General features: G+C 24.8%; 28 non-coding genes across 28 annotated transcripts in view; all 28 read left to right on the plus strand.

The window, feature by feature from the left end:
* Window positions 1–187: 187 nt before the first annotated feature.
* LOC145758057 (U6 spliceosomal RNA) lies at window positions 188–296 on the plus strand. The gene has a single exon (XR_014286058.1). It is a non-coding gene; the product is annotated as a U6 spliceosomal RNA (small nuclear RNA).
* Window positions 297–734: 438 nt separating this feature from the next.
* Window positions 735–843, plus strand: LOC145757983 (U6 spliceosomal RNA). The gene has a single exon (XR_014285988.1). It is a non-coding gene; the product is annotated as a U6 spliceosomal RNA (small nuclear RNA).
* A 443-nt stretch (window positions 844–1,286) lies between these two features.
* Window positions 1,287–1,395, plus strand: LOC145757730 (U6 spliceosomal RNA). Its single transcript, XR_014285751.1, has one exon. It is a non-coding gene; the product is annotated as a U6 spliceosomal RNA (small nuclear RNA).
* Window positions 1,396–1,838: 443 nt separating this feature from the next.
* Window positions 1,839–1,947, plus strand: LOC145757927 (U6 spliceosomal RNA). Its single transcript, XR_014285935.1, has one exon. It is a non-coding gene; the product is annotated as a U6 spliceosomal RNA (small nuclear RNA).
* A 433-nt stretch (window positions 1,948–2,380) lies between these two features.
* Window positions 2,381–2,489, plus strand: LOC145758026 (U6 spliceosomal RNA). The gene has a single exon (XR_014286029.1). It is a non-coding gene; the product is annotated as a U6 spliceosomal RNA (small nuclear RNA).
* Window positions 2,490–2,921: 432 nt separating this feature from the next.
* Window positions 2,922–3,030, plus strand: LOC145757851 (U6 spliceosomal RNA). Its single transcript, XR_014285865.1, has one exon. It is a non-coding gene; the product is annotated as a U6 spliceosomal RNA (small nuclear RNA).
* A 438-nt stretch (window positions 3,031–3,468) lies between these two features.
* Window positions 3,469–3,577, plus strand: LOC145757984 (U6 spliceosomal RNA). Its single transcript, XR_014285989.1, has one exon. It is a non-coding gene; the product is annotated as a U6 spliceosomal RNA (small nuclear RNA).
* A 429-nt stretch (window positions 3,578–4,006) lies between these two features.
* Window positions 4,007–4,115, plus strand: LOC145758192 (U6 spliceosomal RNA). The gene has a single exon (XR_014286184.1). It is a non-coding gene; the product is annotated as a U6 spliceosomal RNA (small nuclear RNA).
* A 429-nt stretch (window positions 4,116–4,544) lies between these two features.
* On the plus strand, window positions 4,545–4,653 carry LOC145757813 (U6 spliceosomal RNA). The gene has a single exon (XR_014285829.1). It is a non-coding gene; the product is annotated as a U6 spliceosomal RNA (small nuclear RNA).
* Window positions 4,654–5,091: 438 nt separating this feature from the next.
* LOC145758067 (U6 spliceosomal RNA) lies at window positions 5,092–5,200 on the plus strand. Its single transcript, XR_014286068.1, has one exon. It is a non-coding gene; the product is annotated as a U6 spliceosomal RNA (small nuclear RNA).
* Window positions 5,201–5,640: 440 nt separating this feature from the next.
* On the plus strand, window positions 5,641–5,749 carry LOC145757759 (U6 spliceosomal RNA). Its single transcript, XR_014285777.1, has one exon. It is a non-coding gene; the product is annotated as a U6 spliceosomal RNA (small nuclear RNA).
* A 442-nt stretch (window positions 5,750–6,191) lies between these two features.
* Window positions 6,192–6,300, plus strand: LOC145757884 (U6 spliceosomal RNA). The gene has a single exon (XR_014285896.1). It is a non-coding gene; the product is annotated as a U6 spliceosomal RNA (small nuclear RNA).
* Window positions 6,301–6,744: 444 nt separating this feature from the next.
* On the plus strand, window positions 6,745–6,853 carry LOC145757694 (U6 spliceosomal RNA). The gene has a single exon (XR_014285717.1). It is a non-coding gene; the product is annotated as a U6 spliceosomal RNA (small nuclear RNA).
* Window positions 6,854–7,295: 442 nt separating this feature from the next.
* On the plus strand, window positions 7,296–7,404 carry LOC145757898 (U6 spliceosomal RNA). The gene has a single exon (XR_014285909.1). It is a non-coding gene; the product is annotated as a U6 spliceosomal RNA (small nuclear RNA).
* Window positions 7,405–7,842: 438 nt separating this feature from the next.
* LOC145758100 (U6 spliceosomal RNA) lies at window positions 7,843–7,951 on the plus strand. The gene has a single exon (XR_014286098.1). It is a non-coding gene; the product is annotated as a U6 spliceosomal RNA (small nuclear RNA).
* A 439-nt stretch (window positions 7,952–8,390) lies between these two features.
* Window positions 8,391–8,499, plus strand: LOC145758081 (U6 spliceosomal RNA). Its single transcript, XR_014286080.1, has one exon. It is a non-coding gene; the product is annotated as a U6 spliceosomal RNA (small nuclear RNA).
* A 440-nt stretch (window positions 8,500–8,939) lies between these two features.
* On the plus strand, window positions 8,940–9,048 carry LOC145757767 (U6 spliceosomal RNA). Its single transcript, XR_014285785.1, has one exon. It is a non-coding gene; the product is annotated as a U6 spliceosomal RNA (small nuclear RNA).
* A 429-nt stretch (window positions 9,049–9,477) lies between these two features.
* Window positions 9,478–9,586, plus strand: LOC145757865 (U6 spliceosomal RNA). Its single transcript, XR_014285878.1, has one exon. It is a non-coding gene; the product is annotated as a U6 spliceosomal RNA (small nuclear RNA).
* Window positions 9,587–10,024: 438 nt separating this feature from the next.
* On the plus strand, window positions 10,025–10,133 carry LOC145757687 (U6 spliceosomal RNA). The gene has a single exon (XR_014285710.1). It is a non-coding gene; the product is annotated as a U6 spliceosomal RNA (small nuclear RNA).
* A 442-nt stretch (window positions 10,134–10,575) lies between these two features.
* On the plus strand, window positions 10,576–10,684 carry LOC145758136 (U6 spliceosomal RNA). The gene has a single exon (XR_014286131.1). It is a non-coding gene; the product is annotated as a U6 spliceosomal RNA (small nuclear RNA).
* A 440-nt stretch (window positions 10,685–11,124) lies between these two features.
* LOC145757702 (U6 spliceosomal RNA) lies at window positions 11,125–11,233 on the plus strand. The gene has a single exon (XR_014285724.1). It is a non-coding gene; the product is annotated as a U6 spliceosomal RNA (small nuclear RNA).
* Window positions 11,234–11,673: 440 nt separating this feature from the next.
* LOC145757899 (U6 spliceosomal RNA) lies at window positions 11,674–11,782 on the plus strand. Its single transcript, XR_014285910.1, has one exon. It is a non-coding gene; the product is annotated as a U6 spliceosomal RNA (small nuclear RNA).
* A 438-nt stretch (window positions 11,783–12,220) lies between these two features.
* LOC145758101 (U6 spliceosomal RNA) lies at window positions 12,221–12,329 on the plus strand. The gene has a single exon (XR_014286099.1). It is a non-coding gene; the product is annotated as a U6 spliceosomal RNA (small nuclear RNA).
* Window positions 12,330–12,768: 439 nt separating this feature from the next.
* LOC145758083 (U6 spliceosomal RNA) lies at window positions 12,769–12,877 on the plus strand. Its single transcript, XR_014286082.1, has one exon. It is a non-coding gene; the product is annotated as a U6 spliceosomal RNA (small nuclear RNA).
* Window positions 12,878–13,317: 440 nt separating this feature from the next.
* Window positions 13,318–13,426, plus strand: LOC145757768 (U6 spliceosomal RNA). The gene has a single exon (XR_014285786.1). It is a non-coding gene; the product is annotated as a U6 spliceosomal RNA (small nuclear RNA).
* Window positions 13,427–13,855: 429 nt separating this feature from the next.
* Window positions 13,856–13,964, plus strand: LOC145757866 (U6 spliceosomal RNA). The gene has a single exon (XR_014285879.1). It is a non-coding gene; the product is annotated as a U6 spliceosomal RNA (small nuclear RNA).
* A 438-nt stretch (window positions 13,965–14,402) lies between these two features.
* LOC145757688 (U6 spliceosomal RNA) lies at window positions 14,403–14,511 on the plus strand. The gene has a single exon (XR_014285711.1). It is a non-coding gene; the product is annotated as a U6 spliceosomal RNA (small nuclear RNA).
* A 442-nt stretch (window positions 14,512–14,953) lies between these two features.
* Window positions 14,954–15,000, plus strand: part of LOC145758137 (U6 spliceosomal RNA) — a 109-nt gene continuing 62 nt past the window's right edge. Inside the window, exon 1 of the small nuclear RNA XR_014286132.1 lies at window positions 14,954–15,000. This exon is cut by the window's right edge and continues 62 nt beyond it. This is a non-coding gene — a small nuclear RNA (U6 spliceosomal RNA).

A 15,000-nucleotide genomic window follows, 5' to 3' on the forward strand; every position in this document is an offset into this window, starting at 1 on the left:
CAGATACTAAGACAATAACAATTTTATTGACATCACATGATAAAGAAAAAAATGAGTTTTAATAATAAAAACAATAAAATTCCTCCAAACATTTGTGATGGTCGCAAGTATAGAATTTTCGTGTGTAACAAAGCGAAGATATTAAAAGTGCTTTTGATTAAATGTGACTTTATTTACCAAGGTAAACGTAATTGCTTAATAGCGGTACATATACTAATATTGGAACGATACAGAGAAGATTAGCATGGCCCCTGCGCAAGGATGACACGCAAAATCGTGAAGCTTTCAATATATTTATTACCATTGAAAAAGAGTTTTTTTAAATTAAAAAAAAAATCTGTGATTTCTAAATGAAAGTTTAACTAGTTTAGGCGATAATCGATACAGCATAATATAAAAGCAAACTAGATTTTTTTGATAAATAAATTATGGTTTAAAATTATTTGATATTAAATAAGTTAAAAAAAAATTTAAACAAAAATGTATTATTAAAATTGTACAAAAAAGCTATAAGTAAAAATATTGAAAAAAATTATATCAAACAAAACAGATACTAAGACAATAACAATTTTATTGACATCACATGATAAAGAAAAAAATGAGTTTTAATAATAAAAACAATAAAAGTCCTCCAAGCACTTGTGATGGTCGCAAGTATAGAAATTTTGTGTGTAACAAAGCAAAGATATTAAAAGTGCTTTTGATTAAATGTGACTTTATTTACCAAGGTAAACGTACTTGCTTAATAGCGGTACATATACTAAAATTGGAACAATACAGAGAAGATAAGCATGGCCCCTGCGCAAGGATGCCACGCAAAATCATGAAGCGTTCTATATTTTTATTACCGTTGAAAAAGAATTTTTTTAATTTGAAAAAACAAATCTGTGATTTCTAAATGAAAATTTAACTAAGATTAGGCGATAATCGTTACAGCATAATATAAAAAAACAAACTAGATTTATTTGGTAAATAAAATATGGTTTAAAATTATTTGATAATAAATAAGTTAAAAAAAAATTTAAACAAAAATGTATTATTAAAATTGTACAAAAAAAGCTATAAGTAAAAAAATTGAAAAAATTTATATAAAACAAAACAGATACTAAGACAATAACAATTTTATTGACATCACATGATAAAGAAAAAAATGAGTTTTAATAATAAAAACAATAAAATTCTTCTAAACATTTGTGATGGTCGCAAGTATAGAATTTTCGTATGTAACAAAGCGAAGATATTAAAAGTGCTTTTGAGTAAATGTGACTTTATTTACCAAGGTAAACGTACTTGCTTAATAGCGGTACATATACTAAAATTGGAACGATACAGAGAAGATTAGCATGGCCCCTGCGCAAGGATGACACGCAAAATCATGAAGCGTTCTATATTTTTATTACGGTTGAAAAAGAATTTTTTTAATTTGAAAAAACAAATCTGTGATTTCTAAATGAAAATTTAACTAAGATTAGGCGATAATCGTTACAGCATAATATAAAAAAACAAACTAGATTTATTTGATAAATAAAATATGGTTTAAAATTATTTGATAATAAATAAGTTAAAAAAGAATTTAAACAAAAATGTATTATTAAAATTGTACAAAAAAAGCTATAAGTAAAAAAACTGAAAAAATTTATATCAAACAAAACAGATACTAAGACAATAACAATTTTATTGACATCACATGATAAAGAAAAAAATGAGTTTTAATAATAAAAACAATAAAATTCCTCCAAACATTTGTGATGGTCGCAAGTATAGAATTTTCGTGTGTAACAAAGCGAAGATATTAAAAGTGCTTTTGATTAAATGTGACTTTATTTACCAAGGTAAACGTACTTGCTTAATAGCGGTACATATACTAAAATTGAAACGATACAGAGAAGATTAGCATGGCCCCTGCGCAAGCATGACACGCAAAATCATGAAGCGTTCTATATTTTTATTACGGTTGAAAAAGAATTTTTTTAATTTGAAAAAACAAATCTGTGATTTCTAAATGAAAATTTAACTAAGATTAGGCGATAATCGTTACAGCATAATATAAAAAAACAAACTAGATTTATTTGATAAATAAAATATTGTTTAAAATTATTTGATAATAAATAAGTTAAAAAAAAATTTAAACAAAAATGTATTATTAAAGTTGTACAAAAAAAGCTATAAGTAAAAAAATTATATAAAACAAAACAGATACTAAGACAATAACAATTTTATTGACATCACATGATAAAGAAAAAAATGAGTTTTAATAATAAAAACAATAAAATTCCTCCAAACACTTGTGATGGTCGCAAGTATAGAATTTGTGTCTGTAACAAAGCGAAGATTTTAAAAGTGCTTTTGATTAAATGAGACTTTATTTACCAAGGTAAACGTACTTGCTTAATAGCAGTACATATACTTAAATCGGATCGATACAGAGAAGATTAGCATGGCCCCTGCGCAAGGATGACACGCAAAATCGTGAAGCGTTCCATAATTTTATTACTGTTGAAAAAGAGTTTTTTTAATTTAAAAAACAAATCTGTGATTTCTAAATAAAAATTTAACTAAGATTAGGCGATAATCGTTACAGCATATTATAAAAAAACAAACTAGATTTATTTGATAAATAAAATATGGTTTAAAATTCTTTGATAATAAATAAGTTTAAAAAAAATTTAAACAAAAATGTATTATTAAAATTGTACAAAAAAAACTATAAGTAAAAAATTTATATAAAACAAAACAGATACTAAGACAATAACAATTTTATTGACATCACATGATAAAGAAAAAAATGAGTTTTAATAATAAAAACAATAAAAGTCCTCCAAACATTTGTGATGGTCGCAAGTATAGAATTTTCGTGTGTAACAAAGCGAAGATATTAAAAGTGCTTTTGATTAAATGTAACTTTATTTATCAAAGTAAACGTACTTGCTTAATAGCGGTACATATACTAAAATTGGAACGATACAGAGAAGATTAGCATGGCCCCTGCGCAAGGATGACACGCAAAATGGTGAAGCGTTCCATATATTTATTACCGTTGAAAAAGAGTTTTTTTAATTTAAAAAAAAAATCTGTGATTTCCAAATGAAAGTTTACCTAGTTTAGGCGATAATCGATACAGCATAATATAAAAGCAAACTAGATTTATTTGATAAATAAATTATGGTTTAAAATTATTTGATATTAAATAAGTTAAAAAAAAATTTAAACAAAAATGTATTATTAAAATTGTACAAAAAAGCTATAAGTAAAAATATTGAAAAAAATTATATCAAACAAAACAGATACTAAGACAATAACAATTTTATTGACATCACATGATAAAGAAAAAAATGAGTTTTAATAATAAAAACAATAAAAGTCCTCCAAGCACTTGTGATGGTCGCAAGCATAGAAATTTTGTGTGTAACAAAGCGAAGATATTAAAAGTGCTTTTGATTAAATGTGACTTTATTTACCAAGGTAAACGTACTTGCTTAATAGCGGTACATATACTAAAATTGGAACAATACAGAGAAGATAAGCATGGCCCCTGCGCAAGGATGCCACGCAAAATCATGAAGCGTTCTATATTTTTATTACCGTTGAAAAAGAATTTTTTTAATTTGAAAAAACAAATCTGTGATTTCTAAATGAAAATTTAACTAAGATTAGGCGATAATCGTTACAGCATAATATAAAAAAACAAACTAGATTTATTTGATAAATAAAATATGGTTTAAAATTCTTTGATAATAAATAAGTTAAAAAAATGTATTATTAAAATTGTACAAAAAAAGCTATAAGTAAAAAAATTGAAAAAAATTATATAAAACAAAACAGATACTAAATCAATAACAATTTTATTGACATCACATGATAAAGAAAAAAATGAGTTTTAATAATAAAAACAATAAAATTCCTCCAAACACTTGTGATGGTCGCAAGTATAGAATTTTCCTCTGTAACAAACCGAAGATATTAAAAGTGCTTTTGATTAAATGTGACTTTATTTACCAAGGTAAACGTACTTGCTTAATAGCGGTACATATACTAAAATTGGGGCGAAACAGAGAAGATTAGCTTGGCCCCTGCGCAAAGATGACACGCAAATTTGTGAAACGTTCCATATTTTTATTACCGTTGAAAAAGAGTTTTTTTAATTTAAAAAACAAATCTGTGATTTCTAAATGAAAATTTAACTAGTTTAGGCGATAATCGTTACAGCATAATATAAAAGCACACTACAATTATTTGATAAATAAAATATGGTTTAAAATTCATTGATAATAAATAAGTTAAAAAAAAATTTAAACAAAAATGTATTATTAAAGTTGTACAAAAAAAGCTATAAGTAAAAAAATTATATAAAACAAAACAGATACTAAGACAATAACAATTTTATTGACATCACATGATAAAGAAAAAAATGAGTTTTAATAATAAAAACAATAAAATTCCTCCAAACATTTGTGATGGTCGCAAGTATAGAATTTTCGTCTGTAACAAAGCGAAGATTTTAAAAGTGCTTTTGATTAAATGTGACTTTATTTACCAAGGTAAACGTACTTGCTTAATAGCGGTACATATACTAAAATTGGAACGATACAGAGAAGATTAGCATCGCCCCTGCGCAAGGATGACACGCAAAATCGTGAAGCGTTCCATATTTTTATTACCGTTGAAAAAGAGTTTTTTTAATTTAAAAAACAAATCTGTGATTTCTAAAGAAAAATTTAACCAAGTTTAGGCGACAATCGTTACAGCATAATATAAAAGCAAACTACATTTATTTGATAAATAAAATATGGTTTAAAATTATTTGATATTAAATAAGTTAAAAAAAATTGAAACAAAAATGTATTATTAAAATTGTACAAAAAAGCTATAAGTAAAAAAATTGAAAAAAATTATATCAAAAAAAACAGATACTAAGACAATAACAATTTTATTGACATCACATGATAAAGAAAAAAATGAGTTTTAATAATAAACACAATAAAATTCCTCCAAACACTTGTGATGGTCGCAAGTATAGAATTTTCGTCTGTAACAAACCGAAGATATTAAAAGTGCTTTTGATTAAATGTGACTTTATTTACCAAGTTAAACGTACTTGCTTAATAGCGGTACATATACTAAAATTGGAACGATACAGAGAAGATTAGCTTGGCCCCTGCGCAAAGATGACACGCAATTTCGTGAAGCGTTCCATATTTTTATTACCGTTGAAAAAGAGTTTTTTTAATTTAAAAAACAAATCTGTGATTTCTAAAGAAAAATTTAACCAAGTTTAGGCGATAATCGTTACAGCATAATATAAAAACAAACTACATTTATTTGATAAATAAAATATGGTTTAAAATTATTTGATATTAAATAAGTTAAAAAAAAATTTAAACAAAAATGTATTATTAAAATTGTACAAAAAAAGCTATAAGTAAAAAAATTGAAAAAATTTATATAAAACAAAACAGATACTAAGACAATAACAATTTTATTGACATCACATGATAAAGAAAAAAATGAGTTTTAATAATAAACACAATAAAATTCCTCCAAACACTTGTGATGGTCGCAAGTATAGAAATTTTGTATGTAACAAAGCGAAGATATTAAAAGTGCTTTTGATTAAATGTGACTTTATTTACCAAGGTAAACGTACTTGCTTAATAGCGGTACATATACTAAAATTGGAACAATACAGAGAAGATTAGCATGGCCCCTGCGTAAGGATGACACGCAAAATCATGAAGCGTTCCATATTTTTATTACCGTTGAAAAAGAATTTTTTTAATTTGAAAAAACAAATCTGTGATTTCTAAATGAAAATTTAACTAAGATTAGGCGATAATCGTTACAGCATAATATAAAAAAACAAACTAGATTTATTTGATAAATAAAATATGGTTTAAAATTCTTTGATAATAAATAAGTTAAAAAAAATTTAAACAAAAATGTATTATTAAAATTGTACAAAAAAAGCTATAAGTAAAAAAATTGAAAAAAATTATATAAAACAAAACAGATACTAAATCAATAACAACTTTATTGACATCACATGATAAAGAAAAAAATGAGTTTTAATAATAAAAACAATAAAATTTCTTCAAACACTTGTGATGGTCGCAAGTATAGAATTTGCGTCTGTAACAAAGCGAAGATATTAAAAGTGCTTTTGATTAAATGTGACTTTATTTACCAAGGTAAACGTACTTGCATAATAGCGGTACATATACTAAAAGTGGAACGATACAGAGAAGATTAGCATGGCCCCTGCGCAAGGATGACACGCAAAATCATGAAGCGTTCTATATTTTTATTTCCGTTGAAAAAGAATTTTTTTAATTTGAAAAAACAAATCTGTAATTTCTAAATGAAAATTTAACTAAGATTAGGCGATAATCGTTACAGCATAATATAAAATAAACAAACTAGATTTATTTGATAAATAAAATATGGTTTAAAATTCTTTGATAATAAATAAGTTAAAAAAAAATTTAAACAAAAATGTATTATTAAAATTGTACAAAAAAAGCTATAAGTAAAAAAATTGAAAAAATTTATATAAAACAAAACAGATACTAAGACAATAACAATTTTATTGACATCACATGATAAAGAAAAAAATGAGTTTTAATAATAAAAACAATAAAATTCCTCCAAACATTTGTGATGGTCGCAAGTATAGAATTTTCGTGTGTAACAAAGCGAAGATATTAAAAGTGCTTTTGATTAAATGTGACTTTATTTACCAAGGTAAACGTACTTGCTTAATAGCGGTACATATACTAAAATTGGAACGATACAGAGAAGATTAGCATGGCCCCTGCGCAAGGATGACACGCAAAATCGTGAAGCGTTCCATATTTTTATTACCGTTGAAAAAGAGTTTTTTTAATTTAAAAAACAAATCTGTGATTTCTAAATTAAAATTTAACTAAGATTAGGCGATAATCGTTACAGCATAATATAAAAAAACAAACTAGATTTATTTGATAAATAAAATATGGTTTAAAATTCTTTGATAATAAATAAGTTAAAAAAAAATTTAAACAAAAATGTATTATTAAAATTGTACAAAAAATGCTATAAGTAAAAAAATTGAAAAAATTTATATAAAACAAAACAGATACTAAGACAATAACAATTTTATTGACATCACATGATAAAGAAAAAAATGAGTTTTAATAATAAAAACAATAAAATTCTTCCCAACATTTGTGATGGTCGCAAGTATAGAATTTTCGTGTGTAACAAAGCGAAGATTTTAAAAGTGCTTTTGATTAAATGTGACTTTATTTACCAAACTAAACGTACTTGCTTAATAGCGGTACATATACTAAAATTGGAACGATACAGAGAAGATTAGCATGGCCCCTGCGCAAGGATGACACGCAAAATCGTGAAGCGTTCCATATAATTATTACCGTTGAAAAAGAGTTTTCTTAATTTAAAAAACAAATCTGTGATTTCTAAATGAAAGTTTTACTAGTTTAGGCAATAATCGATACAGCATAATATAAAAGCAAACTAGATTTATTTGATAAATAAAATATGGTTTAAAATTATTTGATATTAAATAAGTTAAAAAAAAATTTAAACAAAAATGTATTATTAAAATTGTACAAAAAAGCTATAAGTAAAAATATTGAAAAAAATTATATCAAACAAAACAGATACTAAGACAATAACAATTTTATTGACATTACATGATAAAGAAAAAAATGAGTTTTAATAATAAACACAATAAAATTCCTCCAAACACTTGTGATGGTCGCAAGTATAGAATTTTCGTCTGTAACAAACCGAAGATATTAAAAGTGCTTTTGATTAAATGTGACTTTATTTACCAAGGTAAACGTACTTGATTAATAGCGGTACATATACTAAAATTGGAACGATACAGAGAAGATTAGCTTGACCCCTGCGCAAAGATGACACGCAAATTCGTGAAGCGTTCCATATTTTTATTACCGTTGAAAAAGAGTTTTTTTAATTTAAAAAACAAATCTGTGATTTCTAAAAAAAAATTTAACCAAGTTTAGGCGATAATCGTTACAGCATAATATAAAAGCAAACTACATTTATTTGATAAATAAAATATGGTTTAAAATTATTTGATATTAAATAAGTTAAAAAAAAATTTAAACAAAAATGTATTATTAAAATTGTACAAAAAAGCTATAAGTAAAAATATTGAAAAAAATTATATCAAACAAAACAGATACTAAGACAATAACAATTTTATTGACATCACATGATAAAGAAAAAAATGAGTTTTAATAATAAACACAATAAAATTCCTCCAAACACTTGTGATGGTCGCAAGTATAGAATTTTCGTCTGTAACAAACCGAAGATATTAAAAGTGCTTTTGATTAAATGTGACTTTATTTACCAAGGTAAACGTACTTGATTAATAGCGGTACATATACTAAAATTGGAACAATACAGAGAAGATTAGCTTGGCCCCTGCGCAAAGATGACACGCAAATTCGTGAAGCAATCCATATTTTTATTACCGTTGAAAAAGAGTTTTTTTAATTTAAAAAACAAATCTGTGATTTCTAAAGAAAAATTTAACCAAGTTTAGGCGATAATCGTTAAAGCATAATATAAAAGCAAACTACATTTATTTGATAAATAAAATATGGTTTAAAATTATTTGATATTAAATAAGTTAAAAAAAAATTTAAACAAAAATGTATTATTAAAATTGTACAAAAAAAGCTATAAGTAAAAAAATTAAAAAAATTTATATAAAACAAAACAGATACTAAGACAATAACAATTTTATTGACATCACATGATAACGAAAAAAATGAGTTTTAATAATAAAAACAATAAAATTCCTCCAAACATTTGTGATGGTTGCAAGTATAGAATTTTCGTGTGTAACAAAGCGAAGATATTAAAAGTGCTTTTGATTAAATGTGACTTTATTTACCAAGGTAAACGTACTTGCTTAATAGCGGTACATATACTAAAATTGGAACGATACAGAGAAGATTAGCATGGCCCCTGCGCAAGGATGACACGCAAAATCGTGAAGCGTTCCATATATTTATTACCGTTGAAAAAAAGTTTTTTTTAATTTAAAAAACAAATCTGTGATTTCTAAATAAAAATTTAACTAGTTTAGGCGATACTCTATACAGCATAATATAAAAGCAAACTAGATTTATTTGATAAATAAATTATGGTTTAAAATTATTTGATATTAAATAAGTTAAAAAAAAATTTAAACAAAAATGTATTATTAAAATTGTACAAAAAAGCTATAAGTAAAAATATTATATAAAACAAAACAGATACTAAGACAATAACAATTTTATTGACATCACATGATAAAGAAAAAAATGAGTTTTAATAATAAAAACAATAAAATTCCTCCAAACATTTGTGATGGTCGCATGTATAGAATTTGCGTCTGTAACAAAGCGAAGATTTTAAAAGTGCTTTTGATTAAATGTGACTTTATTTACCAAGGTAAACGTACTTGCTTAATAGCGGTACATATACTAAAATTAAAACGATACAGAGAAGATTAGCATGGCCCCTGCGCAAGGATGACACGCAATATCGTGAAGCGTTCCATATTTTTATTACCGTTGAAAAAGAGTTTTTTTAATTTAAAAAACAAATCTGTGATTTCTAAAGAAAAATTTAACCAAGTTTAGGCGATAATCGTTACAGCACAATATAAAAGCAAACTACATTTATTTGATAAATAAAATATGGTTTAAAATTATTTGATATTAAATAAGTTAAAAAAAATTGAAACAAAAATGTATAATTAAAATTGTACAAAAAAGCTATAAGTAAAAAAATTGAAAAAAATTATATCAAACAAAACAGATACTAAGACAATAACAATTTTATTGACATCACATGATAAAGAAAAAAATGAGTTTTAATAATAAAAACAATAAAATTCCTCCAAACACTTGTGATGGTCGCAAGTATAGAATTTGCGTCTGTAACAAAGCGAAGATTTTAAAAGTGCTTTTGATTAAATGTGACTTTATTTACCAAGGTAAACGTACTTGCTTAATAGCGGTACATATATTAAAATTGGAACGATACAGAGAAGATTAGCATGGCCCCTGCGCAAGGATGACACGCAAAATCGTGAAGCGTTCCATATTTTTATTACCGTGGAAAAAGAGTTTTTTTAATTTAAAAAACAAATCTGTGATTTCTAAATGAAAATTTAACTAAGATTAGGCGATAATCGTTACAGCATAATATAAAAAAACAAACTAGATTTATTTGATAAATAAAATATGGTTTAAAATTCTTTGATAATAAATAAGTTAAAAAAAAATTTAAACAAAAATGTATTATTAAAATTGTACAAAAAAAGCTATAAGTGAAAAAATTAAAAAAATTTATATAAAACAAAACAGATACTAAGACAATAACAATTTTATTGACATCACATGATAAAGAAAAAAATGAGTTTTAATAATAAAAACAATAAAATTCCTCCAAACATTTGTGATGGTCGCAAGTATAGAATTTTCGTGTGTAACAAAGCGAAGATATTAAAAGTGCTTTTGATTAAATGTGACTTTATTTACCAAAGTAAACGTACTTGCTTAATAGCGGTACATATACTAAAATTGGAACGATACAGAGAAGATTAGCTTGGACCCTGCGCAAAGATGACACGCAAATTCGTGAAGCGTTCCATATTTTTATTACCGTTGAAAAAGAGTTTTTTTAATTTAAAAAACAAATCTGTGATTTCTAAAGAAAAATTTAACCAAGTTTAGGCGATAATCGTTACAGCATAATATAAAAGCAAACTAGATTTATTTGATAAATAAATTATGGTTTAAAATTATTTGATATTAAATAAGTTAAAAAAAAATTTAAACAAAAATGTATTATTAAAATTGTACAAAAAAAGCTATAAGTAAAAAAATTGAAAAAATTTATATAAAACAAAACAGATACTAAGACAATAACAATTTTATTGACATCACATGATAAAGAAAAAAATGAGTTTTAATAATAAACACAATAAAATTCCTCCAAACACTTGTGATGGTCGCAAGTATAGAATTTTCGTCTGTAACAAACCGAAGATATTAAAAGTGCTTTTGATTAAATGTGACTTTATTTACCAAGGTAAACGTACTTGCTTAATAGCGGTACATATACTAAAATTGGAACGATACAGAGAAGATTAGCATGGCCCCTGCGCAAGGATGACACGCAAATTCGTGAAGCGTTCCATATTTTTATTACCGTTGAAAAAAAGTTTTTTTAATTTAAAAAACAAATCTGTGATTTCTAAAGAAAAATTTAACCAAGTTTAGGCGATAATCGTTACAGCATAATATAAAAGCAAACTACATTTATTTGATAAATAAAATATGGTTTAAAATTATTTGATATTAAATAAGTTAAAAAAAAATTGAAACAAAAATGTATTATTAAAATTGTACAAAAAATGCTATAAGTAAAAAAATTGAAAAAATTTATATAAAACAAAACAGATACTAAGACAATAACAATTTTATTGACATCACATGATAAAGAAAAAAATGAGTTTTAATAATAAAAACAATAAAATTCTTCCCAACATTTGTGATGGTCGCAAGTATAGAATTTTCGTGTGTAACAAAGCGAAGATTTTAAAAGTGCTTTTGATTAAATGTGACTTTATTTACCAAACTAAACGTACTTGCTTAATAGCGGTACATATACTAAAATTGGAACGATACAGAGAAGATTAGCATGGCCCCTGCGCAAGGATGACACGCAAAATCGTGAAGCGTTCCATATAATTATTACCGTTGAAAAAGAGTTTTCTTAATTTAAAAAACAAATCTGTGATTTCTAAATGAAAGTTTTACTAGTTTAGGCAATAATCGATACAGCATAATATAAAAGCAAACTAGATTTATTTGATAAATAAAATATGGTTTAAAATTATTTGATATTAAATAAGTTAAAAAAAAATTTAAACAAAAATGTATTATTAAAATTGTACAAAAAAGCTATAAGTAAAAATATTGAAAAAAATTATATCAAACAAAACAGATACTAAGACAATAACAATTTTATTGACATCACATGATAAAGAAAAAAATGAGTTTTAATAATAAACACAATAAAATTCCTCCAAACACTTGTGATGGTCGCAAGTATAGAATTTTCGTCTGTAACAAACCGAAGATATTAAAAGTGCTTTTGATTAAATGTGACTTTATTTACCAAGGTAAACGTACTTGATTAATAGCGGTACATATACTAAAATTGGAACGATACAGAGAAGATTAGCTTGACCCCTGCGCAAAGATGACACGCAAATTCGTGAAGCGTTCCATATTTTTATTACCGTTGAAAAAGAGTTTTTTTAATTTAAAAAACAAATCTGTGATTTCTAAAAAAAAATTTAACCAAGTTTAGGCGATAATCGTTACAGCATAATATAAAAGCAAACTACATTTATTTGATAAATAAAATATGGTTTAAAATTATTTGATATTAAATAAGTTAAAAAAAAATTTAAACAAAAATGTATTATTAAAATTGTACAAAAAAGCTATAAGTAAAAATATTGAAAAAAATTATATCAAACAAAACAGATACTAAGACAATAACAATTTTATTGACATCACATGATAAAGAAAAAAATGAGTTTTAATAATAAACACAATAAAATTCCTCCAAACACTTGTGATGGTCGCAAGTATAGAATTTTCGTCTGTAACAAACCGAAGATATTAAAAGTGCTTTTGATTAAATGTGACTTTATTTACCAAGGTAAACGTACTTGATTAATAGCGGTACATATACTAAAATTGGAACAATACAGAGAAGATTAGCTTGGCCCCTGCGCAAAGATGACACGCAAATTCGTGAAGCAATCCATATTTTTATTACCGTTGAAAAAGAGTTTTTTTAATTTAAAAAACAAATCTGTGATTTCTAAAGAAAAATTTAACCAAGTTTAGGCGATAATCGTTAAAGCATAATATAAAAGCAAACTACATTTATTTGATAAATAAAATATGGTTTAAAATTATTTGATATTAAATAAGTTAAAAAAAAATTTAAACAAAAATGTATTATTAAAATTGTACAAAAAAAGCTATAAGTAAAAAAATTAAAAAAATTTATATAAAACAAAACAGATACTAAGACAATAACAATTTTATTGACATCACATGATAACGAAAAAAATGAGTTTTAATAATAAAAACAATAAAATTCCTCCAAACATTTGTGATGGTTGCAAGTATAGAATTTTCGTGTGTAACAAAGCGAAGATATTAAAAGTGCTTTTGATTAAATGTGACTTTATTTACCAAGGTAAACGTACTTGCTTAATAGCGGTACATATACTAAAATTGGAACGATACAGAGAAGATTAGCATGGCCCCTGCGCAAGGATGACACGCAAAATCGTGAAGCGTTCCATATATTTATTACCGTTGAAAAAAAGTTTTTTTTAATTTAAAAAACAAATCTGTGATTTCTAAATAAAAATTTAACTAGTTTAGGCGATACTCTATACAGCATAATATAAAAGCAAACTAGATTTATTTGATAAATAAATTATGGTTTAAAATTATTTGATATTAAATAAGTTAAAAAAAAATTTAAACAAAAATGTATTATTAAAATTGTACAAAAAAGCTATAAGTAAAAATATTATATAAAACAAAACAGATACTAAGACAATAACAATTTTATTGACATCACATGATAAAGAAAAAAATGAGTTTTAATAATAAAAACAATAAAATTCCTCCAAACATTTGTGATGGTCGCATGTATAGAATTTGCGTCTGTAACAAAGCGAAGATTTTAAAAGTGCTTTTGATTAAATGTGACTTTATTTACCAAGGTAAACGTACTTGCTTAATAGCGGTACATATACTAAAATTAAAACGATACAGAGAAGATTAGCATGGCCCCTGCGCAAGGATGACACGCAATATCGTGAAGCGTTCCATATTTTTATTACCGTTGAAAAAGAGTTTTTTTAATTTAAAAAACAAATCTGTGATTTCTAAAGAAAAATTTAACCAAGTTTAGGCGATAATCGTTACAGCACAATATAAAAGCAAACTACATTTATTTGATAAATAAAATATGGTTTAAAATTATTTGATATTAAATAAGTTAAAAAAAATTGAAACAAAAATGTATAATTAAAATTGTACAAAAAAGCTATAAGTAAAAAAATTGAAAAAAATTATATCAAACAAAACAGATACTAAGACAATAACAATTTTATTGACATCACATGATAAAGAAAAAAATGAGTTTTAATAATAAAAACAATAAAATTCCTCCAAACACTTGTGATGGTCGCAAGTATAGAATTTGCGTCTGTAACAAAGCGAAGATTTTAAAAGTGCTTTTGATTAAATGTGACTTTATTTACCAAGGTAAACGTACTTGCTTAATAGCGGTACATATATTAAAATTGGAACGATACAGAGAAGATTAGCATGGCCCCTGCGCAAGGATGACACGCAAAATCGTGAAGCGTTCCATATTTTTATTACCGTGGAAAAAGAGTTTTTTTAATTTAAAAAACAAATCTGTGATTTCTAAATGAAAATTTAACTAAGATTAGGCGATAATCGTTACAGCATAATATAAAAAAACAAACTAGATTTATTTGATAAATAAAATATGGTTTAAAATTCTTTGATAATAAATAAGTTAAAAAAAAATTTAAACAAAAATGTATTATTAAAATTGTACAAAAAAAGCTATAAGTGAAAAAATTAAAAAAATTTATATAAAACAAAACAGATACTAAGACAATAACAATTTTATTGACATCACATGATAAAGAAAAAAATGAGTTTTAATAATAAAAACAATAAAATTCCTCCAAACATTTGTGATGGTCGCAAGTATAGAATTTTCGTGTGTAACAAAGCGAAGATATTAAAAGTGCTTTTGATTAAATGTGACTTTATTTACCAAAGTAAACGTACTTGCTTAATAGCGGTACATATACTAAAATTGGAACGATACAGA

This window comes from Corella eumyota, chromosome 6 (assembly GCF_963082875.1).
Source record: "Corella eumyota chromosome 6, kaCorEumy4.1, whole genome shotgun sequence".
NCBI lineage: Eukaryota > Metazoa > Chordata > Ascidiacea > Phlebobranchia > Corellidae > Corella > Corella eumyota.